The following is a 21,451-nucleotide window of genomic DNA, read 5'->3' as shown; positions in this document are numbered from 1 at the left end:
TGTACACTGATGTATGAACAGAATGGTGAACTGTGGTATATGCATACAATAGAATATTGAGCATCTGCAAGAAGGAAATAAGTTGTGAGACATTCAACTAGGCGAATAGATCTTGAGGACAGCATTTTGAGTGAAATGCACCAGAATAAAAAAGAAAAACATTTTAATGCCTCACTACTATGGATTAACTATAATGTGTAAACTCTGAGAATTGAATCTTAGAGCACAGATTATCAGGGTAACACTTACTGTAAAGATCCCTAGATTGTAAACTCTTATAGCAGTCACATCTGTTCCTGAGTTGTAATGGTTATCTCTAAATTCTTAGATGCTGAGCTCTTTATGTATAACCTGGTCAGTCTCTGGAACTTTGGGTATCTTTGCAACACCTGAGACTCAGTGCTAGAGTTCAGCAGCTATGAATGTATTACCTCATATAAAAATTGTTTTAAAAAGCTGAAAAAGACTTCAGACTTCAATTAGAGATATGAATGAAGCGGATCTGGTAGGACTAAGGCAAATCAGGTCCAAGGATAAAGGATGATATGGCCTGTGTTTTAAAATCTCAACTTCTGTGTGAGACCAAGGGAAGAGATGTTTACTTGGTGCTGGATCTATATTTTCTGTAGCACACTAAATAATTCAACTTGTGCAGTCAGTTTATTCAAACACCATAATAACATTGAATTTAGAATAGGAAGTGAGATCTGGTAGGTTTGTACAGGTTAGTGTGAAACCCTAACGCATCCCAAAGTAATTTGGGCAGGGAATAAAAATGTATTTGCAGGCCCCCCTTGAGGAGCTGGGGAAAATGCAGAAATATTAAACTTCCCTAATTTTTGTGCCTAAGAGTCTCCCACAGAGAACCTCTTTTATTGCTCAGATGTGGCCTCTCTCTCTCCAAACCCACTTGGCAGGTGAACTCACTGCCCTCTCCCCACATGGGACATGACTCCATGGAGTGTAAATCTCCCTGGCAATGTGGGACATGATTCCAGGGGATGAGCCTGGACCTGGCATTGTGGGATTGAGACAGTCTTCTTGACCAAAAGGTGGAAGTGAAAATAACATTTCTGTGGCTGAGAGATTTCAAATGGAGTCAAGAGGTCATTCTAGAGGGTATTCTTATTTGCTGTATAGATATCCCTTTGTAGTTTTTAGTGTATTTGAATAGCTAGAAGGAAATACCTGAAACTGTTAAACTGCAAACCAGTAGCCTTGATTCTTGAAGATGATTGTATAACTATGTACCTTACACAGTGTGACTATGTGATTGTGAAAACCTTGTGGCTCACATTCCCTTTATCCAGTGTATGGACAGATGTGTAGAAAAAATGGGGACAAAAATTAATTGAAAAATAGAGTGGGATTGGGAGGATGGGATGTTGCAGGTGTTATTTTTTACTTTAATGTTTATTCTTATTTTGATTTTTTAGCGTAATAAAAATGTTCATAAATTGACTTGATGAAGCACAACTATACTATGGTACTGTAAACAGTTGATTCTACACTGTGGATGATTGCATGGTACGTGAATATATCTCAATAAAACTGAATTGTAAAAAGAAGTTTGTCAACAAGAGACCTGCTTTACAAGAAATACTAAAGAGAGTTTTGCTGGCTGGAAGGAAAAGACAGGAGAGAGAGGCTTGGATGACAGTGTAGAAATGAAGATTATCAACAAGGTTAACTAAAAGGGTTAAAAGAGAGACAAAACCAAGAGCTGACATATAAAAACTAAAGGATAAAATGGTTGAAGTAATACAGCCATTACAGTAATAACATTAGATGTTAATAGATTAAATATCCCAGTCAAAAGACAGTGATTGGCAGAATGTATAAATTTGTATGAGCCATCTCTATGCTGTCTACAAGAGACTCACCTTAGACCCATGGACACAAATAAGTTGAAAGTGAAAGGTTGGAAAAATAAATTCCACACAGATATGAAGCATAAAAGAGCCAGGGTAGCTATACTGATATTGGACAAAATAGACTTAAAATGCAAAACTGTTATAAGAGAGAAAGAAGGACATTATATATTAATAAAGAGGCAATCCATCAAGAAGAAATAAAAATCATAAATATTTATAGACTTAATGAGGGTGCCCCAAAATACATGGGGCCAACACTGGCAAAAATAAAGGGAGAAACAGACACTTCTACAATAATAGTTGTAGACTTCAATACACCACTCCCATCAATACATCTAAACAGAAGATCAATAAGGAAACAGAGAAATCGAATTATATGATAAATGAACTATACCCAAAATGAACTGCACCCCCAAAACAGCAGAATATTCATTTTTGTCAAGTGCTCATTCTCTAAGATAAACCACATGTTGGGTCACAAAACAAGCCTTAGTAAATTTTAAAAGATTGGAATTATAGAAAGTACTTTCTCTGACCATAATGGAATTAAACTGGAAATCAATAACAGGTGGAGAAGTATAAAATTCACAAATATGTAGAGGTTAACACACTTTTAAGCAATCAGTGGGTCAAAGAAGAGATTGCTAGAGAAATCAGTAAATATCTCATGATAAATGAAAACAAGAACAAAACATATCAAAACTTATGGGATGCAGCAAAGGCAGACCTGAGAGGGAAATTAATAGCCCTAAGTGCCTGTATTTAAAAAGAAGAAACAGTTAAAAATCAAGGATCTAACTGCACACCTGGAGGAAAAAGAACAGCAAACTAATCTCAAAGCAAACAGAAGGAAATAAATAACAAAATTAGAGTATAAATAAATAAAATTCAGACTAAAAAAAGCAAGAAATAACAAAACCAAAAGTTGGTTCTTTGAAAAGATCAATCAAATTGCAAACCCTTAGCTAGATTGTCAAAGAAAAAAAGAAGATGCAAATAAAAAAAAATCAGAAATGAGAAGGAAGAGATTACTACTGACTGTACAGAAATAAAAAGGATCATAAAAGGATACAATGAACAACAGTATATCAACAAATTAGACAACCTAAATGAAATGGACAAATTCCTAGAAACACATGAACAACCTACTCTGACTCTAGAAGAAACAGAAGACCTCAACAGACAATTACAAGCAACAAGATTGAAATGGTCATCAAAAACCTTCCAACAAAGAAAAGCCGAAGACCAGATGGCTTCACAAAGGAATCCTACCAATCGTTCAAAGAAAAATTAATACCAATCCTGCTCAAACTCTTTCAAAAAATTGAAGAGGAGGGAACACTACTTAATTCATTTTATGAAGCCAACATCATCCTAATACCAAAGCCAGACAAAGATACTACAAGAAAAGAAAATTACAGACCAATTTCTCTAATGAATATAGATGCAAAAATCCTCAATAAAATATTTGCAAATCAAATCCAACAGCACATCAAAAGAATTACACACCATGATCAAGTGAGTTTTATCCCAGGTATAAAGATATTTCAGTAGAAGAAAATCAATTAATGTAATCTACCTCATTAACAAATCAAAAGAGAAAAACCACATAATCATCTTGATTGATACAAGAAAGGCATCTGACATCCTTTCTTGATAAAAACACTTATAAAAATAGGAGTAGAAGGAAACTTCCTCAACATGATAAAAGGCAATATGAAAAAGTGACAGCTATCATTGTACACAATGGTGAAAGACTGAGATCTTTCCCTCTAAGATCTGAACAAGACAGGAATGCCCACTGTCACCACTGCTATTCAACATTGTGCTAGAAGTCCTGGCTAGAGCAACTAGGCAGGAAAAAGAAAAAAAAGGTATCCAAATTGGAAAGGAAGAAGTAAAATTTTCACTGTTTGCAGATGACATGATCCTATATATGGGAAATCCTGAAAAATATACAACAAATTTACTAGAGCTAGGTGGGATACAAGAACAACATGCAAAAATCAGAGGTGTTTCCATACACTAGTAAAAAGCAGTTTGAGGAGTAAATCAAGGAAAACATTCCATTTACAGTAACAACAAAAAGACTCAAATATCTAGGAATAAATTTAACAAAAGCTGTAAAGGACTTGTGCACAGAAAACTACAAAATATTGGTAAAAGAAACTAAGGAAGACCTAAGTAAATGGAAGACATTCCTTGTTCATGAACTGGTAGACTAAATACCACTAAGATGCCAATTCTACCCAATTGATGTACATAAATTTATGGATACATAAATTTGCTATATACATATGATAGAATATTATTCACCAGTAAGAAGGAATGAAGTCCTGATGTATACAATAACATGGATGAACCTTCAGGACATCATGTTGAATGAAATAAGCCAGGCCCAAAAGGAGTGATATTGTATGATCTCACTAATATGATCTAATTATAATAAGCAAATTCATAGGGTTAGAATCTAGAATATGTTATCAGGATATAGAATGGGGGTAGAGAATGTGAAGCTGATGCTTAATTTGTGCAGAATTTCTAATTAGGTTTATTGTAAATGTTTGGAAATGGATGCTGTTGATGGTAGCACATTATTGTGAGTGTAATTAACAGTGACGAATTACATGTGTGAATGTGGTTGAACATGTTAGTAGCTTTCCTTCTAGAAAGCTAGAGGATAAAACATGGGACTGTATAACAGTGAACCCTGTTGTGGATGATGACAGTGGTTAATAGTACAAATATAAGAATGTTCTTTCATGAACTATAACAAATATACATCACTCTTACAAGGTGTTAATAATAGAATGGTATACGGGAAAAATACACCTGCTGCAAACTATGGACTATAGTTATAGTAATATTTTAATATTCACACATCAGATGTAACAAAGGTACCACACCAATGCAAATTGTCAAGACAGAGAGGTATATGGAAATGTTGTATTTTTCACATGATTTTTATGTAAACCTACAACTTCTCTAATTAAAAAAATAATAATAAATTATGCTAAATAATAGAAACTAGACACAAAGTACTAAATATGGTATGATTCCATTTGTATACAATGTAAATATAAATCTATAGAGGCAGAATTACATTAGTCCTTATGTAGGGCTGAGGAAAGGTGCTAAGGCATATGGGTTTTTTCTTTTTAAAGAAATGAAAATGTTCTAAAATTGATTGTGGTGATGACTGCACAACTCTGTGATTATTCTAGAAGCCATTGACTGTATGCTTAGGATGGACTGTATGTTATGTAAGTATATCTTAACAAGACTGCTTTAAAATATATAATATATGATTACCTAAAATACCTGCTATTAAAATTTTTTTTAAAAGGTCCTACTTACAACGGGTTCACACCCACAGGAAACAATTAAGTTTAAGAACATGTTTTGGGGGATACACACAGCTTCAAACCACCACAGCAGCAGTTAAAAGAATAAGGTTTATCTGTACATACATGGGAAGAATTCTAAAACATATTCTTAAATAAAAAGCAAATAGATTGATATGTACAGTATGACACCATTTGTGTTAAAAAAATCCATAAAAAACATTATGTATATTTCATATGTGTCCATATATATTATGTAAATACACAGGAATAAAGTCTGCAAGGATACATGCCAATCTGATAATTATAGTAACACTTTGGGGAAGGAGGTGGGAAGGAAAGAGATTAGGATTAAGAGTGGTAGTCAAAAGACATTAAGCCGTATCTGTAAGTTTTTATTTTTTACAAGGAGTATATATTTTTGTATCAGTTGTGTAATTAAAAATAAAATCAATAAATATCTAATGAAGTTTATATAAAATATCGTACACCATCAGTTACATAAATTATAGTGGCCTCATTCTCAAGAGTTAGACAATAAAGTAGGAAAACAGTTTAACACATGTAAACAATTAAGAAACAATACTAGACATCATGCAATTTACTGACAATTTCGAGTCACATAATCAAAAATGCTAAACATGTGCGGGAGTAGTCAGAATGGCTTCGTGGATGACAATTTCAGCACAAAGCTTGAACAAAATTAGGAGAACACTCCAGACAAGTTCTGGAGAGGGACAGAAACAGTGAGTTAAGGATTAGTTTAGCCTATGGAAAGGACTGTCCAGATAATGCCCTGATTTCAGTACCCATCTATCTGGGAAAAACAACTAGAAGGAAAAGAGCAGGTGTGATTATCTGAGCCCCTGTTTACTAATTGGTTCTAAATTCTGCCTGTTTTCACTCTGAAATAATCTCATGATATCATCCCTTTCTATTTCCTATAACACACCCACATTTCAGAGCCTGGATCTCTGCCTCTTAATTTAGTCCCTCAACTACCCCAAGCCACGCAGTTCTCTGATTTTTCTGGAGCACCTGTTTATCACTGTTTGGGCACTTGAACATAGGGAGTCTAGGTTATTTAATGATTCCTTGTGCTTGTCTTTTTCATCAAACCTGTATATCCTTTGAAAGGGAGACCATCCTAAACCACTGTAATCTAAACAGTCTCTACAAAAGTAGATACTAAAAACTTGGCTTTAATCAATATATACAAGGTTTCAGAAATCCAGAAGGAGTCTTTTATATTAATACAGTAAGGAATAGAAAGGCAGAGAAGGTTCACGAAGAGAGACACTAAAAATAATTTTGAATTTTTGCTAAACTATAAATGTTTTAGGTAAAGACATTTCAATCAATACTTTTAAGGTCAGGATTTGAAACTCTGCCTTCCTCATGATTTTCATAATCTCTTATTTTCACAAATTAACAGCTATACATCAGAACTACAGCTTTTTCTTCCTAAGAAAACATTGGACATGTCTGACAGAAGAAATCTGATGTTAAAATAGACTTACACATTCAAACCAATTTCTGAGTGGGAAAATCTTACATCAAGTACCTAAAAATATATTTCCACATACTACTTTTTTACTTACTGACCCTCCACACCAAAGTACGTTTGAAAAACATCACCACATCCTATGGTATTTAAAAAATGATACAGCTGACCAAAATTCACATGACTTCCACTGAGTCCATTGACATCAAATATTTTTCCTCAAAAGCTGAAATTTTTCTTTGTTCTTCCATCTCATCATGAGTGCCACCAAAAGGAATGTCTTCTTGGTGGTGAATTAAAATTTTCTTCCAGGTTATTCTTCTGAGTCTGAACACACATTTTCAGAGTAGATATCTTAAAATTAAGATGTGCTCAGAAGTATCAAATATAGCTCAGCATTTAATCCACCAATACCAATAGAAATCTATTGTTATTTCATACACTGATTTTTATTACCCAGTATTATCCAATTCATAATCTCATTCCAGAGCTCACCTATTCTTGTTCTCACTTTCCTTTCCCAGAAGTTTAGAGGAATGAAAATGGCTGAACATCTTAAATATAAAAATCAGTTTCAGGAAAAGATTGGAGTACAGATTTTATAAAGAGAAGTTTGTCCTGCTGGACATGCCTTTGGGTCAACCACAAGATTCCTATAAAGGCATCTGTTCTAGTTTGCTAATGCTGCGGAATGCAAAACACCAGAGATGGATTGGCTTTTATAAAAAGGGGGTTTATTTGGCTACACAGTTACAGTCTTAAGGCCATAAAGTGTCCAAGGTAACACATCAGTAATTGGGTACCTTCACTGGAGGATGGCCAATGGCGTCCTGAAAACCTCTGTTAGCTGGGAAGGCACGTGGCTGGCGTCTGCTCCAAAGTTCTGGTTTCAAAATGGCTTTTTCCCAGGACGTTCCTCTCTAGCAAGCTTGCTCCTCTTCAAAACGTCACTCACAGCTGCACTGCGTTCCTTCTCTTTGAGTCAGCTCATTTATATGGCTCCACTGATCAAGGCCTATCCTGAATGGGTGGGGCCATGCCTCCATGGGAATATCTCGTCAGAGTCATCACCCACACCTGCGTGGGGCACATTCCAAGCAAATCTAATCAGCACCAAAAGGTCTGCCCCACAAGACTACATCAACCATAAAGGCATTTGGGGGACACAATACATTCAAACTGGCACATTCCACCCCTGCACCCCAAAATGACATTATCTTTCCAAATACAAAATACATTCATTCCATCACAATATCACAAAAACTTAAATCATTTCAGTAACAAAAGTTAAGTACAAGATCCTATCAAAATCAATTACAGGTGTGGTGGGTCCTAAAGCATAATTCTCCTTTAGCTTTGGATCTGTGGACTTAGAACAAGTTATATGCTTTCAATATACAAAGGAGGGACATTCATAGGATAAACATTCCCATTGCCATAAGGAGAAAGAGTAAGGAAAACAGGGTTAACAGGACCAAAACAGTTCCTAAAACCCACAAGACAAACTCCATTAGATTTCAAAGTCTGAGAGTTATTTACAGAACAACGTTGCATCCTTGGGGCTTCAGAGAGTGGGAGTCTAACCCTTCCTAAGGGCCTTTGTGGCAGCCCTTTCCTCTCCAAACACTTGGGTGACATATCCACACATTGGGGAGACCACCTTCTCGGCCCCACCCTCCTCAAACATCGGGGCAGCTCCCAGATTCCCTTCCATCTCCAGGGCACATGCTCAACCCCTTCAGAACAGTGTGGTGGTAGCCAGGCTCTCCCCAATTCCCTGGGAATGTGCTCCACCCTCTTTGGGGCTTGGGGTGGCAAGACATTTCCTAAGCATTGAGGCAGAAGGCCCACCTTCGACCTCCAGGGCAAACTCACCCTTTCCATGCATGTGGGGCACTCCGCTCTCCCAGCCCAAGACCTCTTGACTCCAGACCTCAACCTCCATGGCTCTGTCTTTGAAGAAATTTTTCCTTCAGTTTGTTCCTTGTCTGTCTTCTCCAGTCCAGACTGGCAATAGCTCTGTCTATAAAGACCTTGCAAAAATTCTGTTGGTTTCGCATGAAGCACACAGGAGTCAAAGCCGTCAGACAATAGACTTTCCACAAATCCTTTCTGCTTAACTCCTTTCCCAATCTTGGCTTGTACTTAAATTGCAGCTGGGTTCCATGTTTGGTTACATCCTCAAGTTGGGCTGTAACTTCTGGGATTCCACCCCCTGGAAGTTCATAATTTTCCAAGCCATCAGCTTCTGGTTTCTTTAAACCCAAGAGTTCAGTTCTAAGTTTATCTCTCTCTGCTCGCATTTTACCATAATCTGCAAGGAGAGGCCAGGGTACCTCCTCCACATGTAGTCTGGAGATCTCCTCAGCTAAGTATTCCAGGTTGTCACTTTCAAATTCTTCCTTCCATCTGACACGAGGATTCAATTTTGCCAAATTCTCTGCCACTTTAAAACAAGGATCGCCTTTCTTCCAGTTTGCAACAACACATTCATCATTTCTGCTCAAGTCCTCATCAGAAGTATCTTTAGAGTGCATATTTCCATAAACAGTCTCTTTAAAGTGGTTTTGGCCTTTTCTATCAAGCTGCTCACAATTCTTCCAGAATCTTCCCCTTATCCATTTGAAAAGCCGTTCCAACATGTTTGGTATTTGCAGACTCAGCAGCAAAAGCACCCCACTTCTCTGGTACCAAAATCTGTTCTAGTTTGCTAATGCTGCGGAATGCAAAACACCAGAGATGGATTGGCTTTTATAAAAAGGGGGTTTATTTGGCTACACAGTTACAGTCTTAAGGCCATAAAGTGTCCAAGGTAACACATCAGTAATCGGGTACCTTCACTGGAGGATGGCCAATGGTGTCCTGAAAACCTCTGTTAGCTGGGAAGGCAAGTGGCTGGCATCTGCTCCAAAGTTCTGGTTTCAAAATGGCTTTTTCCCAGGATGTTCCTCTCTAGCAAGCTTGCTCCTCTTCAAAATGTCACTCACAGCTGCACTGCGTTCCTTCTCTTTGAGTCAGCTCATTTATATGACTCCACTGATCAAGGCCCACCCTGAATGGGTGGGGCCATGCCTCCATGGGAATATCTCATCAGAGTCATAACCCACACCTGGGTGGGGCACATTCCAAGCAAATCTAATCAGCACCAAAATGTCTGCCCCACAAGACTATATAAAAGGTAATGGCATTTGGGGGACACAATACATTCAAACTGGCACAGCATCCTTTCCTAAGATACAAAACTTAAAATTACAGCTAGAATGAGGAGTCGTACTTTGGAATCAAACTGTATCTTAGAAATCATCTAGTTCAGTACCACCTAAATAAAGGTAACATGTTTATCAAATGCTTACCACATTCCTGGCCTATAAAGAACCCAGGTCTAGAAATGACTAAGTAACTGGTCAAAACTCCTCAACAACAGTCTTAGAACCAGAAAGCACTGGCTCTTACTCCATTGTTCTCATCTTTACCATGGAAAATATAGTTTTGGCTCATAGGACTGAATGCAATATCACTTGACTCCTCATTGGCTTCAACTCCAGTACTAAGCAGGCCAGTATAGTGCAGAGATAGGAAAGAAAATAAAAACAAACCTTATCCAGAATTGTTCACATATGCTCTGTGGGCCTTCCACACAAATGATACCAGGCTTCCCAGGCATGCTAAATCCAGACAGGGACAGCTCCTTGGCTAGCTCTACAATGTCCTTCCTTTTATGTCTGTTGAATATATGATGGCTATAGATCCATAGGTGCATCAGAATAGAATCTGTGGGTTGTGCTGTATTTTCTTTGGAGGTGGAAATTGTGGGATCCTTGCTGACATATTCTGAGGCATGCTCTCTAACCCACTTTGTAGTGTTCAGTATACAGACTTCTCCACAATTGCTCTGCAAGAATGCATTCAAGTCTGCATTCAGCAGGGTCTGCTGGGATCATTTTAAGACTGCTGACATGATGAGAAAACATTACTTCCTTAAGTTCATAAAAATCACAGACAAGCCATTTTAATCACACAAAAAATAGATGTAAGATTGGGCAGAGAATTTCTGTAACATACCTGACAGTAATTTCAGGTAGGACTTTGGGATATTTAAAAGGGAATGTACAAGTCAGGGAAAATATCACCTGAAAATAAAGCAGAGTACCCTTAAGATTTTTCCATCTACCAATAATATCTTTGTTTATTCTAAAAACTGACAACAGTACCATGGCTTCATCTGAGATCTCTAGGCTTATATTTACAGTAAAGTAAATCTTTGAAGATCGCAACTCCATGGTCTTCTTTTCAATACAGTCTTTCAGTTTTTCTAAAGCCAGCTGGTCATTCCCAATGAATTCATTCTCACCAGGGAACATAATGGCCAGCAGGTCTAACTCAGAGAGCTCGGCCTTCACTCACTCCATCTCACCCATTTTGTGATGATTCACAAGTTTCTAAGGAAGCAAAGATAAGAGAATTCACATCCACAAATTTGGGAGAACCCAATGGGATAGAAATATGGCTACTGGAGAAAATGGTATTGGATTATTGAATTTAATCACAGACAGACTTTCCCCTGATTCTACTTTCAGCTGTAATTTGCTAAGATAAAAAATATATAGCGAAATTGTCAGATCCTAGAAAAAAAGAGTCTAACATATAGAAGGAATGTCTAATCCAGGGGCCCCACAGCTTATCTCATAGAAACCAGGTGTGCCATAAATTAAGGGTTGAAGGCTGTTCCAGCCACGGTGGTGCCTCAACCCCCAAAAGGCAGATGAAGCAAGGTCAGATATGTCCATAAGATGAACAACCACAAGCATGCAAAAAGGCCTGCGCTTTCTAGATAGATAACATAGCTGCATTTCAAAGAAGAATAGTGCATCAGAAACCTAGCAGCCACTCAGCTCAGAAATTGATAGGCACTCACCCAATCAAAGCACAGGACACCACTCAGCAGACAACCTTCCCAAAGTGGGTTTTCTTCCTTAAAAAATGCAGCTCCCAGAATGGGAGCCGGAGCCATTTTCTTTCTTTTTGCTGGCTCCCACCTGCTTTCTTCCTCTAATAAATCTTAAACTTTATACTTAAACTTTGAATCGCTGCATTGCGTGGATTCTTGAACGACTCCAACCTAACAGAAATCAAGCGACATTCATTGAAAAAAAGGATAAAAATTAGACATTAATTCATTTTTATCAAGGTTGGTGATGCATTACCTCCAAATGCCATAAAGTTCTATTTGTTTTTAAAGCAAATTTCTTACTTATTTAGGTAGCCATAACATTAATTAAGCATTTTTCAACTGGGATAACCCAAGAGAGTCAACTGAAAATATGAGATAGTTCAGTAACATTGTAAAATAAATGTATAAAAAGAATGGTTTGACTTTATATTAGTTATAACTCACCACAATTGTATTTGTTTTTTCTTTCTCCACCACCAGATTATAAACTTCATGGGAGAAGGAGTCCTGTCTGTCTTGTTCACATCACTTTTTCCAGCAGCTAGCAAACACCTGGCACATAGTCAGTGATCAATAAATATCTTTACAATCAATAATCACTGAATATATGAATGAACTATATTGAGTAGTGAATGAATTAATTAATTAATAGAAAGTATATCAAGATAAAATATCCTATTGACAATAGCAGTTAAAAAACAAAATACTTAGGAATAGTAAATATACAAGGCATATATTTTTCAAAAGCTATATAATTTTATTGTGTCCCAAGAAACTTTTAAAAATGGAGAGAAAAAACAGGTTTGGGGAAGGAAAAAATCACATTTTAAATATATAAATTCAACTCTAAAGTGTCTATAGATTTCAATTAGTTCCAATAAATGTCACAATGCGAAATTTCTAGAGTTTATCTGAAAGCATAAACACATTGCAAATGCTAAGAAATTTGCAAAGATAAAAAGAGAAATTGCCCTATTGATAACACAAAATGAATAAAGCCACAATAATTCAAATAGAGGACAAATAAATAGATCAATACAAAAAGGATAGGAGGTCTGTAAACAAATCTAAATATGTTACACATTTAAGTTATGATAATGGTGGGGGGAGTTATTACTCAATAGGTTATGTTTCAAAATCATTTAGAAAACAAATTAAGTTAAAGCTTTATCGACACTGTACACAAAAGTAAATTTAAAATGAATTAGAGATTTAAAAGAAAAAAATGGAACCTTAAAAGTACTAGAATATAGAGTGGAGGGCGGGAGGAGCCCGGGCTGAGGCGCGTTCACGCTGGTGGCCTGAGTGAGTCAAACCATGATTCTGGTTTGGGTGGCCTCACTCACCCGGCCCTTCTTCCTGCACTTTCCCTAAGTAGCCATCCCTGTGGAACCTTTCCCAGCATCTCGAGGTGCCTGTCCAAATGTTTTGTCAATGAGTACTTGTGGGAAAAAATGGCTGATATTAACGTCAAAGAAGTAACCTTAATAGTGGTTGTTGTGACTGCCTGCTACTGGAACAGCCTCTTTTGTGGTTTTGTTTTTGATGATGTTTCAGCAATACTGGATAATAAAGACTTACATCCATCTACACCTTTAAAAACTTTATTCCAGAATGACTTCTGGGGAACTCCTATGTCTGAGATAGGACACTTTTGAAGAGACTCCTATGTTTGAGCTTGACCAGTGCCACCTCTTCCGGTTTGCTGATGCTGCTGTTCTGCAAAACACCAGAAATGGATTGGCTTTTATAAAGGGATTTATTTGGTTACAAAGTTATAGTCTTAAGGCCATAAAGTGTCCAAGGAAAGAAGCCACAAGTCTTACCGTCCCTTAACAGTATTGACATTTCGTTTGAATTATTTATTTAGTGAACTGAAACCAACGTCATATCATCTCCTCAATCTAATTTTTCATGCTGTGGGTAGTGTGCTGTTTCTTAAAGTCTGCAGACTTTTTCTGGATGACAGGAGTAGTATGATTGCTTCTTTACTTTTTGCAGTGCACCCAATACACACAGAAGCAGTAACAGGCATTGTAGGAAGAGCAGAACTTTTATCATCTATCTTTTTTCTAGCCGCATTTTTGTCATATACCAAATCAAAAGGACAAGATAATTCCATAGTGTGGACTCCAATTGCATTGACAGTGTTTTTAGTGGCTGTTGCAACATTGTGTAAAGAACAAGGAATAACAGTTGTGGGAATTTGCTGTGTGTATGAAGTGTTTATTGCCCAAGGGTATACTCTGCCATTGTTATGTACTACTGCTGGACAGTTTCTCCGTGGAAAGGGTAGTATTCCATTTTCTTTGCTACGGACGCTAATAAAACTTATTGTCTTGATGTTCAGTACACTATTACTTGTTGTGATTAGAGTCCAAGTAATTCAGTCCAGCTTCCAGTATTCACCAGATTTGATAACCCAGCTGCAGTAAGCCCAACTCCTACAAGGCAGCTAACTTTTAACTACCTCCTTCCTGTGAATGCTTGGCTTTTACTAAATCCTTCAGAACTCTGCTGTGATTGGACCATGGGAACAATACCACTTATAGAGTCATTTCTAGATATTCGAAATCTTGCCACATTTACTTTCTTTTGTTTCTTGGTGGCTTTGGGAATATTCAGTCTCCAATACCCTGGTGAGTCCTCCAAGACTGTTTTAATGGCACTTTGTTTAGTGGCGTTACCATTTATTCCTGCATCAAACCTTTTTTTTCCAGTTGGATTTGTTGTTGCTGAGCGAGTATTGTATGTTCCTAGCATGGGGTTCTGTATTTTGGTAGCCCACGGATGGCAGAAAATATCAAATAAAAGTGTATTTAAAAAGCTATCCTGGGTTTGTCTATCTATGGTGATATTCACTCATGCCTTAAAAACACTCCACAGAAATTGGGACTGGGAATCCGAATATACATTATTTATGTCAGCTTTGAAGGTAAATAAAAATAATGCCAAATTATGGAATAATGTAGGTCATGCCTTGGAAAATGAAAAGAACTTTGACAGAGCTTTGAAATACTTCTTACAGGCAACACACGTTCAGCCAGATGATATTGGTGCCCATATGAATGTAGGAAGAACTTATAAAAATTTAAATAGAACCAAAGAAGCTGAAGAATCTTACATGATGGCTAAATCACTGATGCCTCAGATTATTCCTGGTAAAAAATATGCAGCCAGAATTGCTCCTAACCACTTAAATGTTTATATCAATCTGGCCAACCTGATCCAAGGAAATGAGTCCCGTCTAGAAGATGCAGATCAACTTTACCGACAAGCAATAAGCATGAGGCCTGACTTCAAACAGGCTTACATTAGCAGAGGAGAATTGCTTTTAAAAATGAATAAACCTCTCAAAGCAAAAGAAGCATGTCTTAAAGCACTAGAGCTGGACAGAAATAATGCGGATCTTTGGTACAATTTGGCTATTGTTCATATCGAACTTAAAGAACAAAATGAAGTCCTAAAAAACTTTAATCGTGCTTTAGAACTAAATTCAAAGCATAAGCTAGCACTCTTCAATTCTGCTATATTAATGCAAGAATCAGGTGAGGTGAAACTCCGACCTGAAGCTAGAAAACGACTTCTAAGCTATATAACTGAAGAACCACAAGATGCTAATGGTTATTTCAATTTGGGAATGCTTGCTATGGATGACAAAAAGGATAATGAAGCAGAGATTTGGATGAAGAAAGCCATTAAATTACAAGCAGACTTCAGAAGTGCTCTGTTTAATCTGGCACTCTTATATTCTCAGACTGCAAAGGAATTAATGGCATTGCCAATTTTGGCAGAATTACTGAGATATTACCCTGATCATATCAAGGGTCTCATTTTAAAGGGAGATATTTTGATGAATCAAAAGAAAGATATTCTTGGAGCAAAAAAATGTTTTGAAAAGATATTGGAGATGGATCCAAGCAATGTGCAAGGAAAACACAATCTTTGTGTTGTTTATTTTGAAGAGAAAGACTTATTAAAAGCTGAAAGATGCTTGGTTGAAACATTGGCATTAGCACCACATGAAGAATATATTCAACGCCATTTGAATATAGTCAGGGATAAAATTTCCTCATCTAGTTTTGTAGAACAGCCAATAATCCCAGCTGGTGATACTTCAGATGTAAAGGAAGACAAAATTCCAACTGAAAATATAAAGGAAATCAGAAGTGAACCCAACAAACCTATACAGACAATAAAAACAAGCAATAATAAAAGTCAGTCTAAATCCAACAAACAATTAGGAAAAAATACAGATCAGAAGATCCCCCACAAAACAACAAAAGAAATTAAAGACATTGAGAAGAAAAGAGTTGCTGCTTTAAAAAGACTGGAAGAGATTGAACGTATTTTAAATGGTGAATAGTGGTGCTCTTTATCATGTTGCAATGATATCAGAAAACTTTATATTATATTATTGTACTGTGAGCTCTGAAAAGTAGCCAGAATATGTAATAGTCTATCATGAGTTGCCTCTATGTCGGATCAAAATGAGATTTTCATTAAAAATATCTTAACAAGATACAAGGCGTGTATCATATAAGATATGGCAGAAATTTTATGATTTTTGGTGAATACAGTAGAAATAATAAATTATATGTAGGAAATTTGCATCCTATATTATAGAAGAAAGGTTCTTCTGGAAAAATAACATTTAGTACTCTCAAAAATAATTTGAGGCCTGACTGATAACACTTGGGGGCATATCCAACATATGCTGATTTATTCTGTATAATTCCCATTCATTAGCCTATTTCATATTTCCTTCATTTTTTGGAATCTTGCCATGGATTAAAAATACTTATTGAATACAAAAAAAAAAAAAAAAAGTACTAGAATATATAAGTGCAACCAGTTCAAAATAGCATCCATTACCAGTCTTTCCCAAATTCCCAGGAAAACATCTCTGTAAACATTTTAAAAAGACAAAAAATCATTATCACCAGTAAAACTAAAACTGACAGAATCCTATTTCCGGAATCTGAAAGGAAACTCTGGTAGCAGTAAGGCTGGACTTATGAAGGCAAGAGAGTCATATGCATAAGTATATATAAATATATATATATATACACATATATATACACACACACATACATATACATACACACACACATATGATATATATGCATGTATATATATCCATATATATGCATATGTATATATATGAAACACTTCCCTAAAACACTGCCATAAAACTCTCCTTCCTTGCCAGAACAACTCCTATTCCTACCTGCCCTTCCAGTTGTTCCTCTGGAATGACAATTCCATGATTAGTCAATGTCCACCCTCCACCTTTTCTCACAACCTGGCTAATGACAGTGCTTCCATGGTGGTCCTTTCAAAAAAGGGCTACTTTAAAACCCCTTATGTAATTCAGCAAAGTGGTGGGGTACAAGATCAATACAAAAAAAAAAAAAATCAGTGGTGTTTTTATACACCAGGAATGAGCAATCTGTAAAGAAAATCAAGAAAGCAATTCCATTAAAAGTAGCATTTAAAGGATAAGATACCTAGGAATAAATTTAACCAAGGATGCAAAATATTTGTATATGGAAACCTACAAAACATTGGTGAAAGAAATTAAAGAAGACCTAAATAAATGAAAGGGCATTCTGTGTTCATGGATTGGATGATTAAATATTGCTAAAGTATCAATACTATCCAAAGCAATGTACAGATTCAATGCAATGCCAATCAAAATTCCAACAGCCTTCTTCACAGAAAAGGAAAAACCATTCATCAAATTCATATGGAAGGGTAAGGGGCCCCAAATAAACAAAACCGTCTTGAAAATGAAGAACAAAGTTAGAGGACTCGCATTTCCCAATTTTAAAATGTATTACAAAGCTACAGTAATCAAAACAGTGTGGTATTGACACAAGTACAGATATATAGAAATGTGGAACAGAATTGAGAGTTCAGAAATAAGCCCTCTTATCTATGGCCAATTCATTTTTAACAAGGATGCCAAGTCCTCTCAATAGGGAAAAAAAAATAATCTCTGTAACAAATAGGTGCTGGGAAAACTGGATGTCCACATGCAAAAGAATGAAAGTGAAAGCACACTTCACCTGATATACAAAAATTAACTCAAAATGGATTAATGCGCTAAATATAAGTTATGAGCTAAACTCACAAAAATCTCAGAAGAAAACATATGGAAATATCTTCAAGAACTTGGATTAGGCAATGGATTCTTAGACTTTGCACTAAAAATATAAGCTAGAAAAGAAAAAAGAAATTGGGCAATCAAAATTTAAGACTTTTGTGCATAGAAGGATATTATAAAAAAAAAGTGAAAAGATAACCCACAGAATGGGATAAAATGTCTTGAAATCATAAGGGTTTAATAACCAGAAAGAACTACTACAACTCAACTACAAAAAGATAAAAAACCCAATTTAAAAATGGGCAAAGGACTTGAAAAGATATTTCTCTAAAGAAGATACACAAGTGGCCAATAAGCACATGAAAAGATGCTCAATATCAGTAGCCATTAGGAAAATGCAAATCAAAACCACAGATACTATTTCACACCCACTAGAATGGCTATTTTTTAAAAAACAGTAAAAAATGAGTATTGGCAAGGATGTGGAGAAATAGAAACCCTCACGCATTGTTGGTGGGAATGTAAAACTGTGTGCCCACACTGTGGAAAACAATTTGGTGGTTCCTTAGAAAGTTAAACATGACCTTATAACTTGGTAATTCCACTTCTGGGTATGTACCAAAATTTTTTGAAAGCATTACTTGAGCAGATATTTGTATGCCAATGTTCACAGAAGCATTGGTCACGACAGCCAAAAGGTAGAAGCCACCCAAATGTTTATCAACAGATGAATGGATAAACAAAACATGGTATATACATACAATGGAATATTACTCAGCCACAAAAGGAAGTTATGATACATGCGACAACAAGGATGAACTTGAAGACATGCTGAGTGAAATAAGACAGACATGAACGGAGAATTGTTGTATGAACTCATTGATATGAAATAACTAGAACACACAAATTCATAGTAGAGATGAGGATGGGAGGGGGAACAGAGGATTATTGCTTATTGGGCACAGAGTTTCTGTGTGGGGTTATGGAAAAGGTTTAGTAATGGATGGTAGTGATTGAAGCACAACATTGTGAATGTAATGAACACCTCTGAATTATATATTTTTTAAAGTGGGTAAAATGTGAAATTTTATGTTGTATGTGTGTTACAACAGTGAAATTTAAAAATTTAAACACCCGTTTACCTCAGGGTCTTGGGGTGGGGAAAAGTTCCTCTTTGTTCACACTTTCTCTTAAAACCAGAAATTGTTTCCTTCAAGTTCCTGTCGGCAAAGTATACCTCCTGACAGCTCTCTTCTACCAACCTCCTTGTCACTGCTTTTCATTCCCTAAAGACTTTTGCACCTGGCCTCTTTCCCCCAATTCATAACATCATCCTGGGGGTCCACATGTAGTATGTATCCATCACCCTGACTTTTCAGTTCCGAAAATCTTTCTAACCCATGTCCTTTTTCTCCATTCCACTTCATCTGCCAAACCCTTAGCCACAACCTGACATCACTACATTAAACTTTTCTACCTCCAATTTCACTAATTCAAACTTTCCACTCTTGGGCCACAATTCCCTATCATTCCAAGTTCTTTGTTTAACTATATCCACCATGACCATTCTTCAAACTAACCTGGTCTTTGCATTAATCCTTCAATTTTCTCCCTAACTCTAAGAACTCTTCTCTATTTACTTCATCATTCAGCTTAGATTTCATCATTCTTCATATCAGTTATTCCCTAACCAACGCAATGAAACCCTTGTCCAATCATTTGGGGAAACCAAACACTATACAAAGCCAATTATTTGTTTTCAGCTTCCTTACCAGAGAAAAGCTAACTATTAGTGGGAAAACAAACAGTTCAGTCAAGGGCAGTTTTGAACCACCAAGAATTCTTGATCCCCAGCTTCAGTTGTGTCTTCAATATAGGCCAATGATGGTATTATATTTCTCTAATTTTCTAAGGCTCCCAACAACTATTTCAATACTTCTTCAAAACTTTGATCTTCCTGTCTTCTTCTTCAGCTTCAGCAGATGAGTTTCCCTCCAATTTCAGGGGGCAAGGAAACTACCAGATTATCCTCCTTATCTTGCCAACACCAAACATATTACTAGGGCTGCTATTCAATTTGTATGCACTGGCTGTTAAAATAATAAAATATTCCTATACCAGTTGATACATAGCAGCTTCCCTGAGCCCTACAAGGTGTTCCTCCACTGCCCTTGCCACTTTCCTAGGACTCTTCTGACCTCATGATTCAGTGGCTAAAGTGTTAATTCCTGGCTTAGCAGAAGGCCTCCCAAACCCTGCAGACCAGTGTCTCTTCCAGTTTGATGATGTTCATGCCATATTGGTTGTTAAATATGTTGAAAATCACCACAAATCTTCCTCTACTTTCAACCGCATATAGTTCCTCCAAATCCTGTTAAAAAGCAGTATTAAAGCTACAGTGGTGAATATGGAAAAACTTGATGTACAAGGCTAGTCACTGCAGTACTATTTCTAATAGCAAAAGAACAAAACAACCCAAATATCCATCAATAGGAGACAAATTGAAAAAAATGTGGTACATCCCACAATCAAGTGCTACATAGCTGTAAAAAGAAATGAGGAATATGTCTATATATTACCATGAAGTGATCTTCATGATAATTATCAAGTACAAGCAGGTGCAGGACAGTGTACATAGAATACTATCTTTTTTCTGAAAAAAAAGGATGTTTCTGCAATTTGTACATCTGAAATGTACATATATACTGCTTATATTTAGAAATGGAAACATAAAACAAAAATTAATTAATAATAAAAGGTTACCTATAAATAAGGAAGGAATGGAAGGAAGGAGACAGAGAGGGAAGCTAGACTTCTCTGAGTACACCTTGTTTGGTAGATTTGACTTCAGAATCATGTAAACATTTCACATAATTTTAACAAAAAAATCAAAAATAGTAAAAAGAAACAAAAGAAAAATGAAACAAATAAACCTCTAAAGGGAGGTGGTGACTTTGTAGCACAGGGAAGGATTATTTCAACTGACATTAAAGCACATTCATTTGACTATATTATCTCCAGTAGAATATAACCTAAGGAAAAAAAAAAGAACTGCCAAAACAAAACAAAACAAAACAAAAAAACCCCACTATTTTCAGTAATCAGAATATTATAATAATATTAGTGCCGTTATTCTGAAATTAAAGCAAGTAAGAAATTACTAAAACAGGGCCTGAGGGAAATTTTTGAGGTGATGAAACTGTACTACATCTTGATTAAGATTGTGGTTATGGTTATAAGCATTTGTCAAAACCTACAGAATTCTACACTAAAAAGGATAAGTTTTACTGTACATAAATTAATACTTAGATTGAAAAAGCAAATAAGTAATTACGTTAACGTTATTGGGAATGAAGAGAAAAGAGATACATATGAATAAAATCAAAGAGGTTTAAAATATTTATAAATTTGAACTAGAAATACCAGAATGAACTCAGTATATGTGTGTTTGTGTATTTAAATTTTATTTCCAAGCTTTGTTTCCTGAAAAGGCCTATTAACAATGGCAAACCAAATAGAAACGCGCACCTTAGTGCCCAGATTGTGCTTTCTAAATACTATTTTTCACTAAGAGATCGTTGGGGAAATGGCCGATACAGCATCTGGGCAGAAAATATACAAGATGAATTTGGAATTTTTAATGCAGAAACAAGGAAACTATCCTAAATC

The 21,451-nt window shown here is 36.1% G+C and overlaps 2 pseudogenes; one reads left to right on the top strand and one right to left on the bottom strand.

Annotated features, from left to right (window-relative positions):
* Positions 1-6,815: 6,815 nt before the first annotated feature.
* On the bottom strand, positions 6,816-11,140 carry LOC119526868 (annotated as a pseudogene).
* Positions 11,141-13,127: 1,987 nt separating this feature from the next.
* On the top strand, positions 13,128-16,176 carry LOC119526806 (annotated as a pseudogene).
* Positions 16,177-21,451: the final 5,275 nt, after the last annotated feature.

This window comes from Choloepus didactylus, chromosome 1 (genome assembly GCF_015220235.1).
Source record: "Choloepus didactylus isolate mChoDid1 chromosome 1, mChoDid1.pri, whole genome shotgun sequence".
NCBI lineage: Eukaryota > Metazoa > Chordata > Mammalia > Pilosa > Megalonychidae > Choloepus > Choloepus didactylus.
Note: the sequence above shows the minus strand (reverse complement) of the source record. Positions and strands in the feature narration are given on the sequence as shown.